This window comes from Macrobrachium nipponense, chromosome 42 (assembly GCF_015104395.2).
Source record: "Macrobrachium nipponense isolate FS-2020 chromosome 42, ASM1510439v2, whole genome shotgun sequence".
Lineage (NCBI taxonomy): Eukaryota > Metazoa > Arthropoda > Malacostraca > Decapoda > Palaemonidae > Macrobrachium > Macrobrachium nipponense.
The window spans coordinates 21,416,094-21,424,896 of NC_061103.1; the positions used below are offsets into that span (position 1 = coordinate 21,416,094).

The 8,803-nt window shown below is 49.8% G+C and overlaps 1 protein-coding gene across 1 annotated transcript in view; it reads left to right on the plus strand.

Annotated features, from left to right (window-relative positions):
• The window catches only part of LOC135213016 (DNA-directed RNA polymerase I subunit RPA2-like), a gene marked incomplete in the record, with an annotated part of 200,881 nt that overhangs the window by 213 nt on the left and 191,865 nt on the right, over nt 1–8,803 (plus strand).

The window sequence follows — 8,803 nt, forward strand, 5'->3', positions numbered from 1 at the left end:
CCTGTCAGTAGGCTAAGCTGGCAAAGATGATTTACTAGGTTAGCCTATGCCATAGGATTTTTATCTCTTAATCATATGTAGCTAATGGGCAAAATTTTAAACTCCTAATCTATAATCCTATTGCGGATTTGGAAATGTGATTTCCCCACTTAAAAGTACCTAGGGTAAACAACCGCATGGCCTGACTCAACTCACCGACGATCACGGCATGCCACCCTCAGAAAAAGTACATTAGAACGCGTCCTGGCACCAGAGATGTGTTCACCCTCCAAAACTGGGTATACTAAGACTTACACAAACGTGGAAATTGGTGAAATTAGTCTAGCTAGTAGTATGAAAGGTAGGTAAAACCCGCAGGGTACAGAGTGGACCATGTACGATCAGCGTAGATTCAATTCCAAAAAAAAAGTACATTTATAATGTGTCTGACATCGGAGATGGGCATCAGTCGCGACTTGTTGTTGGTGAGAAACGGAGCTAAAGACCTCTACTCACCTTTCGAAGTAGGGTAGAATATCACGACAGGCAACCCTCATCACGGTGGACGGGTCTTATTCACTCGATATTTAATTGGTAAAACATGAATACAATTGCAACTCTAAGCATACCATTTAAAAGACTGAAGTTCGTCAACATATTGTGATATACCTATGAAAGCCCCATACGAACTAAATAAGCATGTGAGCTCTTCGTAAAATATGTTTTCAAAGCAGTTTGAAATCCAATATGGCGGCTACGTTTTGCATGGCACGGTTCTCATCAGTGACGGCCACCATCTTTCCCCAGCTTCCAGCACTCATTTGAACAATGTTAGCGTATGTATGTAACATTTATGATCTTACTCAAGATTGCAGTTGTAATCAGCACAATAAAACAACATTTTGTTGCCTATATTAGTGAAAGTATGAAACTTGTTATCCCGGGGTTATGGTTGGAACTGAATTCATTCTTACCTTGTAATCAGTGGTTTTATCCTTACTGCCATCACAACTGAAACTCCACAGTGCTTATTTGATTGTTAATAATACACACATTTGGTCTTAATTCACTCCACAGTGCACTCGAACCACATTGCTGTTCGTGTTTCCTAAGCACTCACTCCATAAACAACAAAGTTATGAGCAGCAGACGACAACACTGATTATGAGATGCAAAGCTTTATTCCCTTAATTGTTTACTTTAATCTCATATTTTAGTTTTAACTCTACTTTAAAAATGTTTATTTTAATTCATGTCATTATAATCCTTTTTTTGCAACCAAATTAACCCCCAAAAATTACAAATGTTTCGGATGCTATACTTACGAGCCAGACGACAAGTGAGGAAAAAGGCTTCATCGTTGCCAATCTAGTGGAGGCGTCACACATACGACCGATGCATTTACAAACTGTTTCGATGAATTCTAGTTGTCATAGTAATGCAGTAATGATAAAATTGCTCTAATATGTATAGGTATATACTACAATTTCACTTATTTCCCCGGTTTTGTGTAAGTCTTATACCTAGTTTGGAGGGTTAAACACATACCAATTGAAAACACTGACAAACAATTGAAGAGCGCAAACGCCGCAAAGAATGCCGTAGTCCCCTTGAATAAGTACGAATAAGTGCTGGTAAGAGGTGGGTTTACGATTGTTGTGATGAAAGTGCCCAGCGTCTATGGGTACAAAGTGGGTGGTGCAGATTTAGCAACATGAAATGGGCAGTTTGTTGACACAAGCGACTCCGTAAACATCAAGATAGCGTCAATCTTCGAAACATTTTTAGTTGTAAGTAAAAATTTCTAAAGCGTTTTGGTGAGATTTCCACTGCCGTAGCCACCCTTTTCAGTACCCTCTGTTTAAATCTTAAATTTGGCCTTAATTTCTAACTTTGGAGAAAATACTTACTTCGAAAGGAGAGTAGAGGTCTTTAGCTCCGTTTTTTCACCAACAACAAGTCACGACTGATGCCCATCTCCGGTGTCAGGACGCGTTATAATGTACTATTCGGAGGGTGCGGTAGCGTTGATTGTGGGTGGCCTGCTTGGCCTGCTGTGATATTTTACCCTAAGTATTTTCTCCAAAGTTAGAAATTAAGGGCAAATTTTAAGATTTAAACAGAGGGTGGTGGAAAACAGGTGTCAAACGTGTAGTGCAAATCTCACCAAAACGCGTTCAACATTTTTACTTAGGGGGAAAAAAAACAGCCACTACCAACTCTTATCCACGGTTGACAGGTCTTATTCACTCTATATTTAAATGGTGAAACAAAAGAATACAATTACAACTCCAAGCATACCATTCAAAAGATTGAAGTTTCGTCAACATAATGATGATATGAAAGCCCATATGAACTAAAATAAGCATGTGACGCTCTTCGTAAAATATTTTTCAAGGCAGTTTTGAAATCCAATATGGCGGCTACCGTGGGATGTACAGGTTTCTGATCAGTGACGAAAATCATCTTTCCCAGCCTTCCCAGCAATCATTTGAACAATGTTAGCGTATGTATGTAACGTTTATTGATCTTACTCAAGATTGCAGTTGTAATCAGCACAATAAAACAACATTTTGTTGCCTGTATTACTGAAAGTATGAAACCTTTTATTCCCGGGTCATGGTTTGAACTGAATCATTCTTCACCTTGTAATCGGTGGTTTTTATCCTTACTGCCATCACAACTGAAACTCACAGTGCTTATTTGATTGTTATTATACACATTTTGGTCTCAGTTCACTCCACATTGCACTTTAAACAAGTTGCTGTTCATGGTTCCTAAGCGCGCGCACAAACACAGTTTACGAACAGCAGACGACGAAATTGCAAAGTTTTATTCCCTAAATTGTTTACTTTACTCGTTATTTAGTTCAAATTTACTTTGTGTTATTTAAAAATTTCAATTTAATTCATGTATATTATCCCTTTTTTGCAACCAAATTACCCCGAAAAAGGGTTACAGATATTTCTAAAGTAGATACAATCAAATGTTTTTCTAAACGTTTTTGTACATCTGGCTGCCGAAAAACCATAGAGGAACGACTACGGATAAGTGAATTATATACATATTTTTTTTTTTTTTTTTTTTTTGTTTTTTTTTTTTTTTTTTTGCATTTTTTTTTTTGCTAGCACTTTTCATTGATTTCAGTCTATATTAGTATTTTGAATTTCTTAATAAACTGTATGCCTGAAATAAATGTTACCTTTAATGTTTTGCATGCTAAGAATGGCAAAATCATCGTTTGCCACATTAGTGGGGAGGCTTCACACATACGGCGTTCATTATTATAAACTGTTTCCATGAATTCTAGTTGTCATAATAATGCAATAATGATAAAATTGCTTTAATATTTATGTATATATACTTCCAATACATAGCCTAATTTCACCAATTTCAACAGTTTTGTGTGTAGTCTTATACCCAGTTTGGAGGGTCAACATACCGATTGGCACAGAGAGAGAGAGAAGAGAGAGAGAGAGAGAGAAAGGAAGGTGAAGGAATAGAAGAAGGAAAGGGGTGGTGGTGGGGGGGGGGGGGGGGGGAGAGGGTAGGTGGAGCTTTTTATGCGTTCTTATCCATTTCTGCATAATGGAGTTTTTGTCTCTTGGTACAAGGACAAGTGTCGTTATTCTTTACGATTAGTGATTCACGATACCCTTATAACTCGGCACTGGGGTGTTAATGCACTATAGCAAAATCTCATTCTGATACGAGTGTTCATTACAGAAATAGGTATTGCCCAAAAAACGTGCTTGTACTGTCGCTGAAAACCCATAGTAGGTATGCTGCTTGGTTGTCAATCAAGTTTTTTGGTAATCAAGTATTTGTTCCGACACGGCATACAAACCTTCGGTCCTTTTACAATAGGAAGGTACTAGCGGCAGCTGGATAGGTCGTAAGCTTTCGAACAAGGGGTTCGGTAGTTAACACTGCTTGTCGACAGGCGCGCGCGCACGACTGGGAGGTAAACAAATCACTTTTGCTTTCGGCCTCACAGCGAGTGGACGTGTGTTGTCAACGCTCTCTGCCCGCTTCTCGTCGTTTGCTTTCCCTTGGTTGTATGGTTGTGTTTGTGTTGAGTAATCATTGTAAGTACAATTATTCCCTTTCTTTTTTCATCAATTGTGAAATTAAGCTGATCAATTATGGAGTCTCCACGACCCCGTACCCTCCGGAGATTGTGCCCGGGTACGAATGGGCGTAAAATCGGTAAGTTCCGCTCCTTTCCAGAAATTGATCCCCATATTTTGTGCGCTCGGTGTCGGGGCCGCGAATGTACCCGAGCCGAGCCCTGTGAAGTTTGTATGTCTTGGTCGGAGGCGCAGTGGGGCTTGTACGAAGGTAGGAAGAAGCGAAGGCCTGCAAAGGAGTCGTCGGAAAGCTCTCCGCGACTCCTTTGGTTACGGACACTTCGTCTTCTTTCTTGCCGCCCCGCTCAGCTCCACGTTTGGCGCCTTCCCCTTCGGGGGGGGGGTCTAGGTCCTTCTCCTCACCCGATCTGTTGAGTGTGGAGGAGGGCGCGAGATACCCCGACGTTGAGTTGTATTCTGGTCCTCTATCCGTTCGTCTACATCGCACGACGGGTAGAGGTTTCCTGCTAATCACCCGACCTTTGCTTCCTCAGGTGCTGTTGCCGCGAAGGACGACCTCGGACAGGTGTGGGCATCGTTGGGTCTGCAGGGCGTGCCGAGTGTCCAGGGGCTGCTCTACCATCTCGCTGGCTCTGTGGCGGTCACGCATGCTACGGTGACGACCACTACCACGACCCTGTCAACTCCTGGCTATGCTTCACCTCCTCACCTGTGTACACCCCGCACGCGGTCTCTGTTACACCAACTACATCGGTGCAGGGCCAATCGCCGTACCACGGGGGAGTGTGATGCCGCCGCCTGGGTTTGCCGTCGCCTGCCTCGACCGGACTTCGTGTGCCCGAAGAGCTCGCCCTGGACCTCCCACCAGTACCTAGGATGTCTGTGCCGCTGGTCTGTCCACCTGGTCTGCTGTACAGCCTGCCGTACCTGCCCAGCCGCTGTTTACGGACGTGATGTTGCCGACCACTGCTGCCGTTTCCTGTATCTGTTCCTGCCGTCTCCACTGCTGTTCCTGTGATGCCTGCACCTGCTGACGTTGTTCCTGTTCGTGGCGCCGCTGCTCCCGATGCCGATCTGTTCGGACAGGTGCGTCTGGGCCCTGTTGCTTCGGCAACAGCAGCCCCGGCTCCGCCCTGGATGACAGATCTGACATCGGTCCTGAGGAAGCTGACGAAGAAGAAGAGGAAGAGGAGGAAGGTGTCGTCGTCGTCTTCATCGTCTTCTTCGTCGTCGTCGTCGTCTGCCGCCTCTCCCCCTTCATCTTCTAAGGCTCCACAGCCTAAGAAGAAGAAGGTCGCCTCCTCCCCCCCTAAGAAGTCTCTTCGGGAGCTTCTAAGGGCCGTCTCGCTCCGGTGAGACGGGGGGTTCTTCCGCTGGTCACCCTGCTCCTTCGGGGGCAGGACCCGTCTCTTCTTCCGCAAGGAAGAAGATCGGGGACGGGGGGGACCAGAGGGGTGCCGGCTAACACCGGCACTTCCTCGCCTGCTGTAGTGGTTCGACCACGGCAGCAGGATCCGTCTCGGGCCTCTCGTTCGCGAGAGTGGTACCGAGTGTACGGTTCTGCCCACCAGCGACCGTGCAGCTAGGAACCAGACCTCTGAGCCAGCTCAGCGTCAGGTTCACGACACGGAGCGGAAGATGGTGACAGCCGCTCACGCGACTCTCACCAGACCAGCTCTCGCTCTCGCAGCGACCAGCTGGCTACCGTGCTGACGTGACGGTCCACGGACCGGGCACGGGCTGAGGCTGGGAAGAGGTCCCCCCGTTCGCCGGCACCAGCCACGGCTGGTACCAGCGACGTGATGCGCCGTGAGGATACGCACCGTCTCACCGTGACAGTGGAGCCTCGCCGGTCGCCTGACCGTCACTCTCACAGAGAGCGATCGGGTACGGCCACCAGCACCAGCTCTTCTGACAAGCGAGAGGACCCGGGGCCGCTGTGCTCAGTCCCAGCCGTTCTCCACAGCGAGACGGCTTTGACCAGGCCTGCAGCTCGATCGCCACCGCGGGTTGACGATCGCCTGCAGTCCTCCAAGCCCACTGGTTCTGCCAGCGAGCGAGGAGGGAGCGTCAGGTCTGCCTCTCCCATACCTTCAACCTCCTCGGGTTACACCGGGAGGAGCGAGGTATTGAGGAGTGATCGTGAGGGGTGCGCCCCTCAGGATCCCACCACGACGGTCCTACGTACCAGGCACAGTTCTCGGACCGGCCAGGTCGTATGCACAAGTGGTGGAGGAGACCGAGAGGGGTCTGTCGCTGTTCCCCCCTCGAGGGGGGAGGATCTCGGGAGCTGCTCCTGTTCGAGGGACTGGATGTCCTACTCTGCAGGATGCAGTCACTCCTGAGATTCAGAGGAACTTTGCGAGGTAATTGCGCTGATTCGTCAGCACAACGACCTTGGGGAAGGATACGCCGCTCCCACCATCCGAGCCCCACGTCCCCTCGAGAGTCGTTCTGGGGCCCCCGAAGAGGGAACCCAGACCGACGGTGGGTTTGCCGCGGTCTGAGCTTGCCGACTCAGTGCTGGACCAGGTAGAATCTCTTGTCTCCGGGCAAGACGGTTCTCTCAAGTCTGGCAGGTCGAGCAAGCTGCTTCCAACCTCCTCTGCTGCGACAGCGGCGTTTTTACGTGCCATCTGAGGACCCGATGCTGCCCAAACAGGTGAACCCGGAGTTAGCCAGGCTAACGCCGGGTGTGTCTCTGCAGCAGCTCCTGTCCGAGAACCTATGGTTCTCGCAGCAAGAGGCACTCGGCCTGGAATCCCACTGCCATGGCAGCTTTCCAGGCCAGCCGTCTCCTGGATAGATCTGTGGTCCCTCACAGTATCTAAGGTCGCAGCCAACTCCGGGGGAATTTTTTCCCTCCCGAAGATGACTCGGCCTTTAGGAGACTTTGCCAGTCTGGGGGAAGAGCCATCTCCTTCCTTGCCCACCAGACGGTAAACCTGTGGGCCAACCTGGTTCTCCGACGTAGGGACGCTGTCCTTACTCGAGTTTCCAGGGCGGCTGGGCGTGAAGCGGCATTGGGACCTTCGCAACGGACTTTACGGAGTTCCACGTGTCTCTTCTTCCCAGGAGAGATGGTGGACGCTGCGGTGGACAGACGGCGCACTGACGACAGTGACCGTCTGGTACACCAGGCAGTTTCGAAGGCTTCTGGGCAGCCTCGAACTGCGGCCAAGCCAAAGAGCTCGGCTAGCGCTTCCACAGTGCTAAGACGGTAGTTGCGTCGAAGCCCCGTGGAAAGACTCTGTCTTCTTCGACTTCTGCAAAGGGGAGCCGTAACCAGCCCTCCTCCCAGCCCTCCTTTCTCCCGAGGAGGCTCTGGGAAGAAGTTGAAGAAAGGGGGGAAACGCTAGGGACGGCGTTACCCCTCACCTGCTGCCGGAAGTGGGGGGGTGCCCTGGCCAGCCATTGGGCAACTTGGCAGCGCTACGGCGCCGAGACCTGGATTGTAGATGTCCTTCGGGAGGGATATCTATTACCCTTCGAATCTCGGCCACCCATCACCTCCAACCCGGTCCAACAGCAGTCGTACGTTCCAGGGTCATCGAAGGACGTAGCATTGAGACAGGAGATCAAGACCATGCTGAGCAAGAGAGCTGTAGAAATCGTCACGGATCAGTCACCGGGCTTTTTTACAGTCGACTCTTCCATGGTGGAAAAGTCTTACGGGTGGGAGGGCTGGAGCGGCACGGTGATAGATCTCTCTCCCCTGAATCGGTTTGTTCGCCAGACCCGGTTCACGATGGAGACGGCACGTTCCGTGCTCGATCCATCAGGGAGAACGATTTCATGCTTTCAGTGGACTTGAAGGATGCGTATTTCCAAATACCCATTCATCAGTCCTCCAGAAAGTACCTCCGCTTCATCCTCGACGGGACGGTGTACCAATTCAGGGCACTTTGTTTCAGTCTCTCAACCGCCCCACAGGTTGTTCACGCGAGTGTTTCACTGGTGTCTGCTTGGGCCCATTCGCACGGGATACGTCGATGAGGTATCTCGACGATTGGTTAGTCCTGGCGAGCTCCAAGCTCGCAGTTGCTACAGGACAGGGATCGACTACTCGAGTTCTGTCGCGATCTGGGGATCGTTGTGAACTTCGAGAAGTCCGATCTCGAGCCAAGCAAAGGAGGTGAAGTACCTGGGTATGCTGATCGACCACGGTAGCAGGGCGAGTCTTCCCCGCAGACTCGCGGATCAGCAGATTCAGGGAGGCAGCCAACCAGTTCCTGTCTCGGCAGGAACAGGTAGCTCAGCGAATGGCAAGTCGTGATCGGACACCTGTCGTCACTCGAGAAGTTAGTCCCTCACGGGCGGTGTTCACCTGCGGTCTCTCCAGTGGAGACTAAAAGGAGAGTTGGTCACAGGCGACGGATCCCAAGCTTTCCAGTGTCACTGACACCGGAGGTGAGGCAGGACCTAGCCTGGTGGCTGGACGACAGGAACCTCTTAAAGAGGAGTGCCTCTGCGCACTCCCCCCCCGGACATGCAGCTGTTCTCAGACGCATCGACCGAGGGATGGGGCGCACACCTGGAGGAGTTGCTGACTTCAGGAGTGTGGGACGAGAACGACAAGCACCTTCACATCAATGTACGGAACTCAAGGCAGCGTTCTCGCTCTCCAAGAGTTCCAGGACCGCTTGATGGGACATCAGTGGTGTTGATGTGCGACAACACCACGGTAGTGGCCTCGTCAACAAAACAGGGGGGCCTAGTGTCTCTCCCGTTGT